Source organism: Chiloscyllium punctatum, chromosome 9 (assembly GCF_047496795.1).
Source record: "Chiloscyllium punctatum isolate Juve2018m chromosome 9, sChiPun1.3, whole genome shotgun sequence".
In the NCBI taxonomy this organism is placed as follows: Eukaryota; Metazoa; Chordata; class Chondrichthyes; order Orectolobiformes; family Hemiscylliidae; genus Chiloscyllium; species Chiloscyllium punctatum.
In genome coordinates this window covers 3,463,826-3,480,686 of record NC_092747.1, presented here as the reverse complement: position 1 = coordinate 3,480,686, position 16,861 = coordinate 3,463,826, and the positions used below count along the sequence as shown (strand labels likewise).

The 16,861-nt window shown below is 52.5% G+C and overlaps 1 non-coding gene across 1 annotated transcript; it reads left to right on the top strand.

Annotated features, from left to right (window-relative positions):
- The first annotated feature begins 103 nt into the window (after positions 1–103).
- On the top strand, positions 104–175 carry trnaq-cug (transfer RNA glutamine (anticodon CUG)). The gene has a single exon. It is a non-coding gene; the product is annotated as a tRNA-Gln (tRNA).
- The last annotated feature ends 16,686 nt before the right edge of the window (positions 176–16,861 follow it).

The following is a 16,861-nucleotide window of genomic DNA, read 5'->3' as shown; positions in this document are numbered from 1 at the left end:
ATCGGTGGGTACTGGCCAATGAAAGTATTGTTGCTAGGGGGCGGCTGAGGAAGGCGGGCCCACTTTCTGAAATACGCCTCCCAGCGGCTGGCTGAGCAGCTCTGGTTCCGTGGTGTAATGGTTAGCACTCTGGACTCTGAATCCAGCGATCCGAGTTCAAATCTCGGCGGAACCTGACCCTTTTTACATTTTCTACTGTCTCCATCATAGTTCCAATGCTCAGACCTGGAGAGAGGTGCTCCCCAACTCAAGGCAGACAAGTTTTCCAATTGTATAGCGCCTATTACTACCTCAGGGCTGTGTCCCAAAGAGCCCCACAGCTGGAAAGAAAAGGTATCCACCCAAATCCAATTTTACAGTCCTCCCATCCTGTGGAATTGCAGCAGGCCATTCTGTCCATCGAGTGGCATAAGCTAGTGTTCAATTTCCTGCCCCTTCCCAGTGTGCCTGAACACCATTACTACCCAAATAACCACCCAATGCAAACAAATCAGACCTTGTTGGAGAACCTCAGCAGATCAGGCGGCACCTGTGGATAGAAAAGCAGAGTCAAAGCCCTTACCGCAGGACACCTCGAGGAAGAACACCTCATCATCCGCCATGGGACCCTGCAACCCCAGGGCATCACTGTGGACTTCACCAGTCTCCTCATCTCCTGTCCCCCCACCTCATCCCAGATCCAACCTTCCAACTCGGCACCACCCTCTTGACCTATCCTACCTGTCCATCTTCCTTCCCACCTATCTGCTCCATCCTCCACTCTGACCTTCACCCCCAACTTCATCTACCTAGCACATTCTCAGCAACCTTCCACCCAGCCCCACCCTCCTCCCATTTATCTCTCAGCCCCCTTGGGCTACCCCCTCATTCCTGATGAAGAGCTAATGCTTGAAACATTGACTCTCCTGTTCCTCGGATGTTGCCTGACCTGCTGTGCTGTCCCAGCACCACACTCTTCGACTCTGAGCTCCAGCACCTGGAGTTCTCACTTTCTCCTCCATCTATCTCCTGTGTGTTCATTAACCTATGTTGGCCCTGGTCAAGTAAGGACTTCATTTTAAGATTCAACATCCTTGTATTGTGCTTTTCTCTATTACTGAACTCTCCACCAGCCCTCCAAGATTGATTGATCGATTTATTGTCACGTGTATCGAAGAACATTGAAAAGCTTTGTTTACAAGCAATACAGGCAGATCATAGTAAGCAAGGATGTAAATCAAAGGACTTAGACAGAGGCATACAGGTTTTATTGAACAGGGTTTACAAGAGAGATCAACATTAGCAAGATCAGCATTATTTGAGGCTACAGAATCCATTCATCAAATTAATAACAGCTGTGATGAAGGTGTTCCTGAACCTGCTGGTGCACATGTTCAAGCTTCTACCTGTCGGAAGAGGTTATAGAGAGCATTGTTGGATTGTGATGGGTCTTTACTGATGTAGGCAGCTTCTTCCGCAGCACCAAACCATGTAAGTAGAGTCCCTGGATAGAAGGTTGGCTTCTGTGATGGTCTGGGCTGTGCCCACAGCCTTGTGTAGTTTCTTATGGTCCTGGGCAGAGCAGTTGCCGAACCAGGCTGTTACACACCCGGACTGCAATGGTGCACCTGTAGAAGTTGGTGAGGGTCCTTATGGACAATGCTGAGTTTCCTGAGCCACCTGAGGATGGAGAGGTGAGGTGTTGTTCTGTTTTCCTGACCATCGCATCTACATGGGAATCCAGGATGTTACCCAACTCCAATTCTGACCTCTTGTGCATCACCCATGGGTCTGCCATTCAGCTGCTTGGATCCCAAGCTCCAGCATACTCTCCCCGAACCCCTCCCCCTCCCTCCCTGAACCCCTCCCCTCCCTACCCCTCCCTACCCCTCCCTCCCTGAACCCTTCCCCCTCCCTCCCCCTCCCTCTCCTCCCCCTCCCTCCCCCTCCCTCCTTTGGTACAGTTCCTACCTGCTTCATATCAAGCCTTCGGTCACGTGTCCTAACATCGCCCCATGGGGTTCAGTGTCCTGCTTTGTTTTATAATACACTTGCCGTCTTTGAGACCTTTCCACGTTGTTAAAAGGTTCACTTTATTTATTTATTCATAGAATGTGACAAGACCAACATTTATTTCCCATCTCTCCTTTTATCTTTTATGTATTGACTTGTGGGACATGGGTGTCCCTGGCCTGGCCAATTGCCCAGAGAGCAGTTAAGGGTCACCCACATTGCTGTGGGTCACATGTAGGCCAGACCAGGTAAGGACGGCAGATTTCCTTCCCTAAAGGACATTAGTGACCCAGAAGGGTTTTTTCCAATATTGACGCTGGTTACTAAAATAACTCCACAGAGGCCGCTATCCCATCCCCAAGTCACTTTTTATCTAGACACATGCTACCTCAGACAGAGCCAGCTCTCAGAGTGTCAGTATCTCAATGTTTCGGAGAATTGGCCTGGGGTCCCAGGTTAGTATGAGCACTAGGACACCACCTCTGACAAATATGGGCTATATAAATGCAAACGGTCACAGCAACCTTTTCACACAGAGGGTGGTGCGTGGGCCAAGTGCTGGCGAATGGGACTAGATTAGGTTAGGATATCGGGTCAATATGGACAAGTTGGACCGAAGGGTCTGTTTCCCTGCTGGACATCTCTGTGACTCTGTAATCCCTCCTCAAAGGTCCCTCTTGTCGTTGCTGGTAACAGCTAAGTGAACATAGAACATACCAGCACAGTACAAGCCCTTCGGCCCTTGATGTTGCACTGACCTGTGGAGCCAATCTGAAGCCCATCTATCCTACACTATTCCATTTTCATCCATATATTTATCCAATGACCATTTAAATGCCCTTAAAGTTGGTGAGTCTACTAATGTTGCAGGCAGTGCATTCCACGTCCCTACTACTCTGAGTAAAGAAACTACCTCTGACATCTGTCCTATATCTATCACCCCTCAATTTAAAGCTATGTCACCTTGTGCTAGCCATCACCATCCAAGGAAAAAGGCTCTCACTGTCCACCCGATCTAACCCTCTGATTACCTTGTATGTCCCAATTAAGTCACCTCTCAACCTTCTTCTCTCTCACAAAAACAGCCTCAAGTCCCTCAGTCTTTCCTCGTAAGACCGTCCCTCCATACCAGGCAACATCCCAGTAAATCCCCTCTGCACCCCTTCCAAAGCTTCCACATCCTTCCTATAATGCGGTGACCAGAACTCTACGCAATACTCCAAGTGTGGCCGGACCAGTGTCTTGTACAGCTGCAGCACGATCTCATGGCTCCGAAACTCAATCTCTCTACCAATAACTGCTAACACACCATATGCCTTCTTAACAACCCTATCAACCTGGGTGGCAACTTACAGGGATCGATGTACATGGACACCGAGGTTCATCTACACTACCATTCGCCCAGTACTCTGCATTCCTGTTATTCCTTCCAAAGTGAATCACCTCACACTTTTCCGCATTAAACTCCATTTGCCACCCCTCAGCCCAGCTCTGCAGCTTATCTATGTCTCTCTGTAACCTGCAACATCCTTCAGCACTGTCCACAACTCCACCGACCTTAGTGTCATCCGCAAATTTACTAACCCATCCTTCTACACCCTCATCTCAGTCATTTATAAAAATGATAAACAGCAGTGGCCCCAAAACAGATCCTTGTGGTATACCACTAGTAATCAGACTCCAGAATGAACACATCCCATCAACCACCACCCTCTGTCTTCTTTCAGCAAGCCAATGTCTGATCCAAACCGTTAAATCCCCCTCAGTCCCCTGCCTCCATACTTTCTGCAATAGCCTACTGTGTGGAACCTTATAAAATGGTCAATGGTAAATATATCCTTTCCTAGGTTGGGAGACCAAACCGATACCCAATATTCCAGCCGTGCTCTCACCAAGGCCCTGTATAACTGTAGTAAGACATCACAACTTCTCACCTCCATTTGGCTTGTAATGATATTCAATGGACCATTTACGTTCCTGTCTGTTTGCTCCCAGCTGCCTGTCTACTCTGGCTGACTCTACAGGCACCCAAATCCCTTTGTAGATCTACACCTCCCAGTATATCACCATTAAATAGTTCTCTTCATTTCTGCTATTTTTCCCAATTTGTTTAAAGAATAGGTTTGTTTGTAAGAAGCAAATTATTTTTGAATTTTTTCGAGGAACTGTGGTGCAAGTTTGTTTGGTTCTGGATATAACTGGGATAAAGAGAAACAAAATCTGAAAGAACTGTGGATGCTGTAAATCAGAAACAGAAGCAGAGGTTGTGGGGAAAGCTCAGCAAATCTGTGGAGAGGGAGGGTCACTCGATCTGAAACATAACTCTGCATTCTCTCCACTGATGCTGCCTGACCTGCTGAGCTTTACCAGCAATTTCTGTTTTTCTTTATGAAGAGGAGCAAATTGACTAGTTTGATGATTAAAGAAAAGAGTTGCAGTTTTGGTCTGGCATCAGGAGCGGTGGGATTTAATGACCGGAGTTCTCTTCCCATTGGATTTATAATGATGTCCGTGACCAGTCCCATGTCTGACTGTGTGATCATGAGAGACACCAACAGCTAGGATTTATTCACTTGAAGCTTGGACATTCTTCAATAACAAGGCGTTTCCCACCATAACACAGACAAAAACAAACATGACTATCACAGAATCATAGGTTCATACAACAGGCGCTTTGGTTGATCAAGTCAGTACATTCGGAAATGCCCCACGACCGACACAAGCTCCAGTTTCCTGCACTCCGATGATCGTCTTGACTGTTGAGATGTTTCAAGTGTTCATCCAAGTACTTTTTAAAGATTGAAAACACCGACCGCTGGAGGTCACAGTGGGTCAGGCAGCGTACCGTGGAGAGACAGCAAGCTAACAATTCGAGTCGAAGTGACTTTTCATCAGGCAGTCAGCTTCCTCTCTCTCCACGGACGCTGCCTGACCCACTGTGCCCTGCAGCGTTTGCTGTTTTCCGAATACATTCCACCATCTGCAGTAATTTGCTGCAACTTATTAAAGGCAGTGAGGCTTCCCGCCTCATATCCCCACCCATGCAGCTGATTCCAGAGCTGCACCAGCCTCTGGGCGAGAACGTTTCTCCTGAAATCCCACCTAAACCTCGTGCCTCTCACTTTACCATTAGCACCCCCCTCCCAATCCTGTCATTGATCCTTCAGCAACCCTCTATTATCCCACTTCAGTGTGTGGCCTGACAGGAACGGAGACCATCGACAGGAACGGAGACCATCGACAGGAACGGAGACCATCGACAGGAACGGAGACCATCGACAGGAACGGACACCATCGACAGGAATGGAGACCATCGACAGGAATGGAGACCATCCACAGGAACGGAGACCATCGACAGGAACGGAGACCATCGACAGGAACGGAGACAATCGACAGGAACGGAGACAATCGACAGGAACGGAGACCATCGACAGGAACTGAGACCATCGACAGGAACGGAGACTATCGACAGGAATGGACACCATCGACAGGAACGGAGACCATCGACAGGAACGGTGACCATCGACAGGAATGGACACCATCGACAGGAATGGACACCATCGACAGGAACGGAGACCATCGACAGGAACGGAGACTATCGACAGGAATGGACACCATCGACAGGAATGGACACCATCGACAGGAACGGAGACCATCGACAGGAACGGAGAACATCGACAGGAACGGTGACCATCGACAGGAATGGTGACCATCGACAGGAATGGAGACTATCGACAGGAATGGACACCATCGACAGGAACGGAGACCATCGACAGGAACGGAGACCATCGACAGGAACGGAGACCATCGACAGGAACGGAGACCATCGACAGGAACTGAGACCATCGACAGGAACGGAGACCATCGACAGGAACGGACACCATCGACAGGAACGGAGACTATCGACAGGAATGGACACCATCGACAGGAACGGAGACCATCGACAGGAACGGAGACCATCGACAGGAACGGAGACCATCGACAGGAACTGAGACCATCGACAGGAACGGAGACCATCGACAGGAACGGAGACCATCGACAGGAACTGAGACCATCGACAGGAACTGAGACCATCGACAGGAACAGACACCATCGACAGGAACTGACATCATCGACAGGAACGGAGACCATCGACAGGAACGGAGACCATTGACAGAAATGGACACCATCGACAGGAACGGAGACCATCGACAGGAACTGACATCATCGACAGGAACGGAGACCATCAACAGGAATGGACACCATCAACAGGAATGGAGACCATCGACAGGAATGGAGACCATCGACAGAAACGGACACAATCGACAGGAATGGAGACCATCGACAGAAACGGAGACCATCGACAGGAATGGACACAATCGACAGGAATGGACACCATCGACAGGAATGGACACCATCGACAGGAACGGAGACCATCGACAGGAATGGAGACCATCGACAGGAACGGAGACCATCGACAGGAACGGAGACCATCGACAGGAATGGACACCATCGACAGGAACGGACACCATCGACAGGAACGGACATCATCGACAGGAACGGAGACCATCGACAGGAATGGAGACCATCGACAGGAACGGAGACCATCGACAGGAACGGAGACCATCGACAGGAATGGACACCATCGACAGGAACGGAGACCATCGACAGGAACGGAGACCATCGACAGGAATGGACACCATCGACAGGAACGGACATCATCGACATGAACGGAGACCATCGACAGGAATGGACACCATCGACAGGAACGGAGACCATCGACAGGAATGGACACCATCGACAGGAACGGACACAATCGACAGGAACGGAGACCATCGATAGGAATGGACATCATCGACAGGAACAGACATCATCGACAGGAACGGAGACCATCGACAGGAATGGAGACCATCGACAGGAACGGAGACCATCGACAGGAACGGAGACCATCGACAGGAATGGACACCATCGACAGGAACGGAGACCATCGACAGGAACGGAGACCATCGACAGGAACGGAGACTATCGACAGGAATGGACACCATCGACAGGAATGGACACCATCGACAGGAACGGAGACCATCGACAGGAACGGAGAACATCGACAGGAACGGTGACCATCGACAGGAACGGTGACCATCGACAGGAATGGAGACTATCGACAGGAATGGACACCATCGACAGGAACGGAGACCATCGACAGGAACGGAGACCATCGACAGGAACGGAGACCATCGACAGGAACTGAGACCATCGACAGGAACGGAGACCATCGACAGGAACGGACACCATCGACAGGAACGGAGACTATCGACAGGAATGGACACCATCGACAGGAACGGAGACCATCGACAGGAACGGAGACCATCGACAGGAACGGAGACCATCGACAGGAACTGAGACCATCGACAGGAACGGAGACCATCGACAGGAACGGAGACCATCGACAGGAACTGAGACCATCGACAGGAACTGAGACCATCGACAGGAACAGACACCATCGACAGGAACTGACATCATCGACAGGAACGGAGACCATCGACAGGAACGGAGACCATTGACAGAAATGGACACCATCGACAGGAACGGAGACCATCGACAGGAACTGACATCATCGACAGGAACGGAGACCATCAACAGGAATGGACACCATCAACAGGAATGGAGACCATCGACAGGAATGGAGACCATCGACAGAAACGGACACAATCGACAGGAATGGAGACCATCGACAGAAACGGAGACCATCGACAGGAATGGACACAATCGACAGGAATGGACACCATCGACAGGAATGGACACCATCGACAGGAACGGAGACCATCGACAGGAATGGAGACCATCGACAGGAACGGAGACCATCGACAGGAACGGAGACCATCGACAGGAATGGACACCATCGACAGGAACGGACACCATCGACAGGAACGGACATCATCGACAGGAACGGAGACCATCGACAGGAATGGAGACCATCGACAGGAACGGAGACCATCGACAGGAACGGAGACCATCGACAGGAATGGACACCATCGACAGGAACGGAGACCATCGACAGGAACGGAGACCATCGACAGGAATGGACACCATCGACAGGAACGGACATCATCGACATGAACGGAGACCATCGACAGGAATGGACACCATCGACAGGAACGGAGACCATCGACAGGAACGGAGACCATCGACAGGAACGGAGACCATCGACAGGAACGGAGACAATCGACAGGAACGGAGACCATCGACAGGAATGGAGACCATCGACAGGAACGGAGACCATCCACAGGAACGGAGACCATCGACAGGAATGGAGACCATCGACAGGAACGGAGACCATCGACAGGAACGGAGACCATCGACAGGAATGGACACCATCGACAGGAATGGAGACAATCGACAGTAACGGAGACCATCGATAGGAACGGAGACCATCGACAGGAACGGAGACAATCGACAGTAACGGAGACCATCGACAGGAATGGAGACCATCGACAGGAACGGAGACAATCGACAGTAACGGAGACCATCGACAGGAACGGACACCATCGACAGGAACGGAGACCATCGACAGGAACGGAGACCATCGACAGGAACGGAGACCATCGACAGGAACGAACACAATCGACAGGAATGGAGACCATCGAAAGGAATGGAGACCATCGACAGGAACGGTGACCATCGACAGGAACGGAGACCATCGACAGGAACGGAGACAATCGACAGGAACGGACACCATTGACAGGAATGGAGACCATCGACAGGAACGGACACAATCGACAGGAACGGAGACCATCGACAGGAATGGACACCATCGACAGGAACGGACACAATCGACAGGAACGGAGACCATCGATAGGAATGGACATCATCGACAGGAACAGACACCATCGACAGGAACGGACACCATCGACAGGAACGGAGACCATCGACAGGAATGGACACCATCGACAGGAATGGAGACCATCGACAGGAACGGAGACCATCGACAGGAACGGAGACCATCGACAGGAATGGAGACCATCGACAGGAACGGAGAACATCGACAGGAACGGAGACAATCGACAGGAACGGAGACCATCGCCAGGAACGGAGAACATCGACAGGAATGGACATCATCGACAGGAATGGAGACCATCGACAGGAACGGAGACCATCGCCAGGAACGAACACCATCGACAGGAACGGAGACCATCGACAGGAACGGACACCATCCACAGGAACGGAGACCATCGACAGGAACGGACACCATCGACAGGAATGGAGACGATCGACAGGAACGGAGACCATCGACAGGAATGGAGACCATCGACAGGAACGGAGACAATCGACAGGAATGGAGACCATCGCCAGGAACGGAGACCATCGACAGGAACGGAGAACATCGACAGGAATGGAGACCATCGACAGGAACGGAGAACATCGACAGGAATGGAGACCATCGACAGGAACGGAGAACATCGACAGGAACGGAGACCATCGACAGGAACGGAGACCATCGACAGGAACGGAGACCATCGACAGGAACGGAGAACATCGACAGGAATGGACACCATCGACAGGAACGGAGACCATCGATAGGAATGGGCACAATCGACAGGAATGGAGACCATCGACAGGAACGGAGACCATCGACAGGAATGGAGACCATCGACAGGAACGGAGACCATCGACAGGAACGGAGACCATCGACAGGAACGGAGAACATCGACAGGAATGGACACCATCGACAGGAACGGACACCATCGACAGGAACGGACACCATCGACAGGAACGGAGACCATCGACAGGAACTGACACCATCGACAGGAACTGACACCATCGACAGGAACGGAGAAAATCGACAGGAATGGAGACTATCGACAGGAACGGAGACTATCGACAGGAATGGAGACTATCGACAGGAATGGAGACCATCGACAGGAATGGAGACCATCGACAGGAATGGACACCATCGACAGGAACGGAGACCATCCACAGGAACGGAGACTATCGAGAGGAATGGACACCATCGACAGGAATGGACACCATCGACAGGAACGGAGACCATCGACAGGAACGGACACCATCGACAGGAATGGACACCATCGACAGGAACGGAGACTATCGACAGGAACGGAGACCATCGACAGGAACGGAGACCATCGACAGGAATGGACACCATCGACAGGAATGGACACCATCGACAGGAACGGACACCATCGACAGGAACGGAGACCATCGACAGGAACGGAGACTATCGACAGGAACGGAGACTATCGACAGGAACGGAGACCATCGACAGGAACGGAGACCATCGACAGGAATGGAGACTATCGACAGGAACGGAGACCATCGACAGGAACGGAGACCATCGACAGGAACGGAGACCATCGACAGGAACGGAGACCATCGACAGGAATGGACACCATCGACAGGAACGGACACCATCGACAGGAACGGAGACCATCCACAGGAACGGAGACTATCGACAGGAATGGACACCATCGACAGGAATGGACAACATCGACAGGAATGGAGACCATCGACAGGAACGGAGACCATCAACAGGAATGGACCCCATCGACAGGAATGGACACCATCGACAGGAACGGACACCATCGATAGGAATGGACATCATCGACAGGAACGGAGACCATCGACAGGAATGGAGACAATCGACAGGAATGGAGACCATCGACAGGAACGGAGACCATCGACAGGAACGGAGAACATCGACAGGAACGAACACCATCGACAGGAACGGACACCATCGACAGGAACGGAGACCATCGACAGGAACGGAGACCATCGCCAGGAACGGAGACCATCGACAGGAACGGAGACCATCGACAGGAATGGACACCATCGACAGGAACGGAGACCATCGACAGGAATGGAGACCATCGACAGGAATGGACACCATCGACAGGAACGGACACCATCGACAGGAACGGAGACCATCGACAGGAACGGACGCAATCGACAGGAACGGAGACCATCGACAGGAACGGAGACCATCGACAGGAACGGAGACCATCGATAGGAATGGAGACCATCGACAGGAACGGAGACCATCGACAGGAACGGACACCATCGACAGGAATGGACACCATCGACAGGAACGGAGACTATCGACAGGAACGGAGACCATCGACAGGAACGGAGACCATCGACAGGAATGGACACCATCGACAGGAATGGACACCATCGACAGGAACGGACACCATCGACAGGAACGGAGACCATCGACAGGAACGGAGACTATCGACAGGAACGGAGACCATCGACAGGAACGGAGACCATCGACAGGAATGGACACCATCGACAGGAACGGAGACCATCGACAGGAACGGAGACCATCGACAGGAACTGAGACCATCGACAGGAACGGAGACCATCGACAGGAACGGAGACCATCGACAGGAATGGACACCATCGACAGGAACGGACACCATCGACAGGAACGGACATCATCGACAGGAACGGAGACCATCGACAGGAATGGAGACCATCGACAGGAACGGAGACCATCGACAGGAACGGAGACCATCGACAGGAATGGACACCATCGACAGGAACGGAGACCATCGACAGGAACGGAGACCATCGACAGGAATGGACACCATCGACAGGTACGGACATCATCGACATGAACGGAGACCATCGACAGGAATGGACACCATCGACAGGAACGGAGACCATCGACAGGAACGGAGACCATCGACAGGAACGGAGACCATCGACAGGAACGGAGACAATCGACAGGAACGGAGACCATCGACAGGAATGGAGACCATCGACAGGAACGGAGACCATCCACAGGAACGGAGACCATCGACAGGAATGGAGACCATCGACAGGAACGGAGACCATCGACAGGAACGGAGACCATCGACAGGAATGGACACCATCGACAGGAATGGAGACAATCGACAGTAACGGAGACCATCGATAGGAACGGAGACCATCGACAGGAACGGAGACAATCGACAGTAACGGAGACCATCGACAGGAATGGAGACCATCGACAGGAACGGAGACAATCGACAGTAACGGAGACCATCGACAGGAACGGACACCATCGACAGGAACGGAGACCATCGACAGGAACGGAGACCATCGACAGGAACGGAGACCATCGACAGGAACGAACACAATCGACAGGAATGGAGACCATCGACAGGAATGGAGACCATCGACAGGAACGGTGACCATCGACAGGAACGGAGACCATCGACAGGAACGGAGACAATCGACAGGAACGGACACCATTGACAGGAATGGAGACCATCGACAGGAACGGACACAATCGACAGGAACGGAGACCATCGACAGGAATGGACACCATCGACAGGAACGGACACAATCGACAGGAACGGAGACCATCGATAGGAATGGACATCATCGACAGGAACAGACATCATCGACAGGAACGGAGACCATCGACAGGAATGGAGACCATCGACAGGAACGGAGACCATCGACAGGAACGGAGACCATCGACAGGAATGGACACCATCGACAGGAACGGAGACCATCGACAGGAACGGAGACCATCGACAGGAATGGACACCATCGACAGGAACGGACATCATCGACATGAACGGAGACCATCGACAGGACTGGACACCATCGACAGGAACGGAGACCATCGACAGGAACGGAGACCATCGACAGGAACGGAGACCATCGACAGGAACGGAGACAATCGACAGGAACGGAGAACATCGACAGGAATGGAGACCATCCACAGGAACGGAGACCATCCACAGGAACGGAGACCATCGACAGGAATGGAGAGCATCGACAGGAACGGAGACCATCGACAGGAACGGAGACCATCGACAGGAATGGACACCATCGACAGGAATGGAGACAATCGACAGTAACGGAGACCATCGATAGGAACGGAGACCATCGACAGGAACGGAGACAATCGACAGTAACGGAGACCATCGACAGGAATGGAGACCATCGACAGGAACGGAGACAATCGACAGTAACGGAGACCATCGACAGGAACGGACACCATCGACAGGAACGGAGACCATCGACAGGAACGGAGACCATCGACAGGAACGGAGACCATCGACAGGAACGAACACAATCGACAGGAATGGAGACCATCGACAGGAATGGAGACCATCGACAGGAACGGTGACCATCGACAGGAACGGAGACCATCGACAGGAACGGAGACAATCGACAGGAACGGACACCATTGACAGGAATGGAGACCATCGACAGGAACGGACACAATCGACAGGAACGGAGACCATCGACAGGAATGGACACCATCGACAGGAACGGACACAATCGACAGGAACGGAGACCATCGATAGGAATGGACATCATCGACAGGAACAGACACCATCGACAGGAACGGACACCATCGACAGGAACGGAGACCATCGACAGGAATGGACACCATCGACAGGAATGGAGACCATCGACAGGAACGGAGACCATCGACAGGAACGGAGACCATCGACAGGAATGGAGACCATCGACAGGAACGGAGAACATCGACAGGAACGGAGACAATCGACAGGAACGGAGACCATCGCCAGGAACGGAGAACATCGACAGGAATGGACATCATCGACAGGAATGGAGACCATCGACAGGAACGGAGACCATCGCCAGGAACGAACACCATCGACAGGAACGGAGACCATCGACAGGAACGGACACCATCCACAGGAACGGAGACCATCGACAGGAACGGACACCATCGACAGGAATGGAGACGATCGACAGGAACGGAGACCATCGACAGGAATGGAGACCATCGACAGGAACGGAGACAATCGACAGGAACGGAGACCATCGCCAGGAACGGAGACCATCGACAGGAACGGAGAACATCGACAGGAATGGAGACCATCGACAGGAACGGAGAACATCGACAGGAATGGAGACCATCGACAGGAACGGAGAACATCGACAGGAACGGAGACCATCGACAGGAACGGAGACCATCGACAGGAACGGAGACCATCGACAGGAACGGAGAACATCGACAGGAATGGACACCATCGACAGGAACGGAGACCATCGATAGGAATGGGCACAATCGACAGGAATGGAGACCATCGACAGGAACGGAGACCATCGACAGGAACGGAGACCATCGACAGGAATGGAGACAATCGACAGGAATGGAGACCATCGACAGGAACGGAGACCATCGACAGGAACGGAGACCATCGACAGGAACGGAGAACATCGACAGGAATGAACACCATCGACAGGAACGGACACCATCGACAGGAACGGAGACCATCGACAGGAACGGAGACCATCGCCAGGAACGGAGACCATCGACAGGAACGGAGACCATCGACAGGAATGGACACCATCGACAGGAACGGAGACCATCGACAGGAATGGAGACCATCGACAGGAATGGACACCATCGACAGGAACGGACACCATCGACAGGAACGGAGACCATCGACAGGAACGGACGCAATCGACAGGAACGGAGACCATCGACAGGAACGGAGACCATCGACAGGAACGGAGACCATCGACAGGAACGGAGACCATCGATAGGAATGGAGACCATCGACAGGAATGGAGACCATCGACAGGAACGGAGACCATCGACAGGAACGGACACCATCGACAGGAATGGACACCATCGACAGGAACGGAGACCATCGACAGGAACGGAGACCATCGACAGGAACGGAGACCATCGACAGGAATGGACACCATCGACAGGAATGGACACCATCGACAGGAACGGACACCATCGACAGGAACGGAGACCATCGACAGGAACTGACACCATCGACAGGAACTGACACCATCGACAGGAACGGAGAACATCGACAGGAATGGAGACTATCGACAGGAACGGAGACTATCGACAGGAATGGAGACTATCGACAGGAATGGAGACCATCGACAGGAATGGAGACCATCGACAGGAATGGACACCATCGACAGGAACGGAGACCATCCACAGGAACGGAGACTATCGAGAGGAATGGACACCATCGACAGGAATGGACACCATCGACAGGAACGGAGACCATCGACAGGAACGGAGACCATCGACAGGAATGGACACCATCGACAGGAACGGACACCATCGACAGGAACGGAGACCATCCACAGGAACGGAGACTATCGACAGGAATGGACACCATCGACAGGAATGGACAACATCGACAGGAATGGAGACCATCGACAGGAACGGAGACCATCGACAGGAATGGACCCCATCGACAGGAATGGACACCATCGACAGGAACGGACACCATCGATAGGAATGGACATCATCGACAGGAACGGAGACCATCGACAGGAATGGAGACAATCGACAGGAATGGAGACCATCGACAGGAACGGAGACCATCGACAGGAACGGAGAACATCGACAGGAACGAACACCATCGACAGGAACGGACACCATCGACAGGAACGGAGACCATCGACAGGAACGGAGACCATCGCCAGGAACGGAGACCATCGACAGGAACGGAGACCATCGACAGGAACGGAGACCATCGACAGGAATGGACACCATCGACAGGAACGGAGACCATCGACAGGAATGGAGACCATCGACAGGAATGGACACCATCGACAGGAACGGACACCATCGACAGGAACGGAGACCATCGACAGGAACGGACGCAATCGACAGGAACGGAGACCATCGACAGGAACGGAGACCATCGACAGGAACGGAGACCATCGATAGGAATGGAGACCATCGACAGGAACGGAGACCATCGACAGGAACGGACACCATCGACAGGAATGGACACCATCGACAGGAACGGAGACTATCGACAGGAACGGAGACCATCGACAGGAACGGAGACCATCGACAGGAATGGACACCATCGACAGGAATGGACACCATCGACAGGAACGGACACCATCGACAGGAACGGAGACCATCGACAGGAACGGAGACTATCGACAGGAACGGAGACTATCGACAGGAACGGAGACCATCGACAGGAACGGAGACCATCGACAGGAATGGAGACTATCGACACGAACGGAGACCATCGACAGGAACGGAGACCATCGACAGGAACGGAGACCATCGACAGGAACGGACACAATCGACAGGAATGGAGACTATCGACAGGAACGGAGACCATCGACAGGAACGGAGACCATCAACAGGAATGGACACCATCGACAGGAACGGAGACCATCGACAGGAACTGACACCATCGACAGGAACTGACACCATCGACAGGAACGGAGAACATCGACAGGAATGGAGACTATCGACAGGAACGGAGACTATCGACAGGAATGGAGACTATCGACAGGAATGGAGACCATCGACAGGAATGGAGACCATCGACAGGAATGGACACCATCGACAGGAACGGAGACTATCGACAGGAACGGAGACCATCGACAGGAATGGACACCATCGACAGGAATGGACACCATCGACAGGAATGGAGACCATCGACAGGAACGGAGACCATCGACAGGAATGGACACCATCGACAGGAACGGACACCATCGACAGGAACGGAGACCATCCACAGGAACGGAGACTATCGACAGGAATGGACACCATCGACAGGAATGGACAACATCGACAGGAATGGAGACCATCGACAGGAACGGAGACCATCGACAGGAATGGACACCATCGACAGGAATGGACACCATCGACAGGAACGGACACCATCGATAGGAATGGACATCATCGACAGGAACGGAGACCATCGACAGGAACGGAGACCATCGACAGGAATGGACACCATCGACAGGAACGGACACCATCCACAGGAACGGAGACTATCGACAGGAACGGAGACTATGACAGGAACGGAGACCATCGACAGGAACGGAGACCATCGACAGGAACGGAGACCATCGACAGGAACGGAGACCACCGACAGGAACGGAGACCATCGAC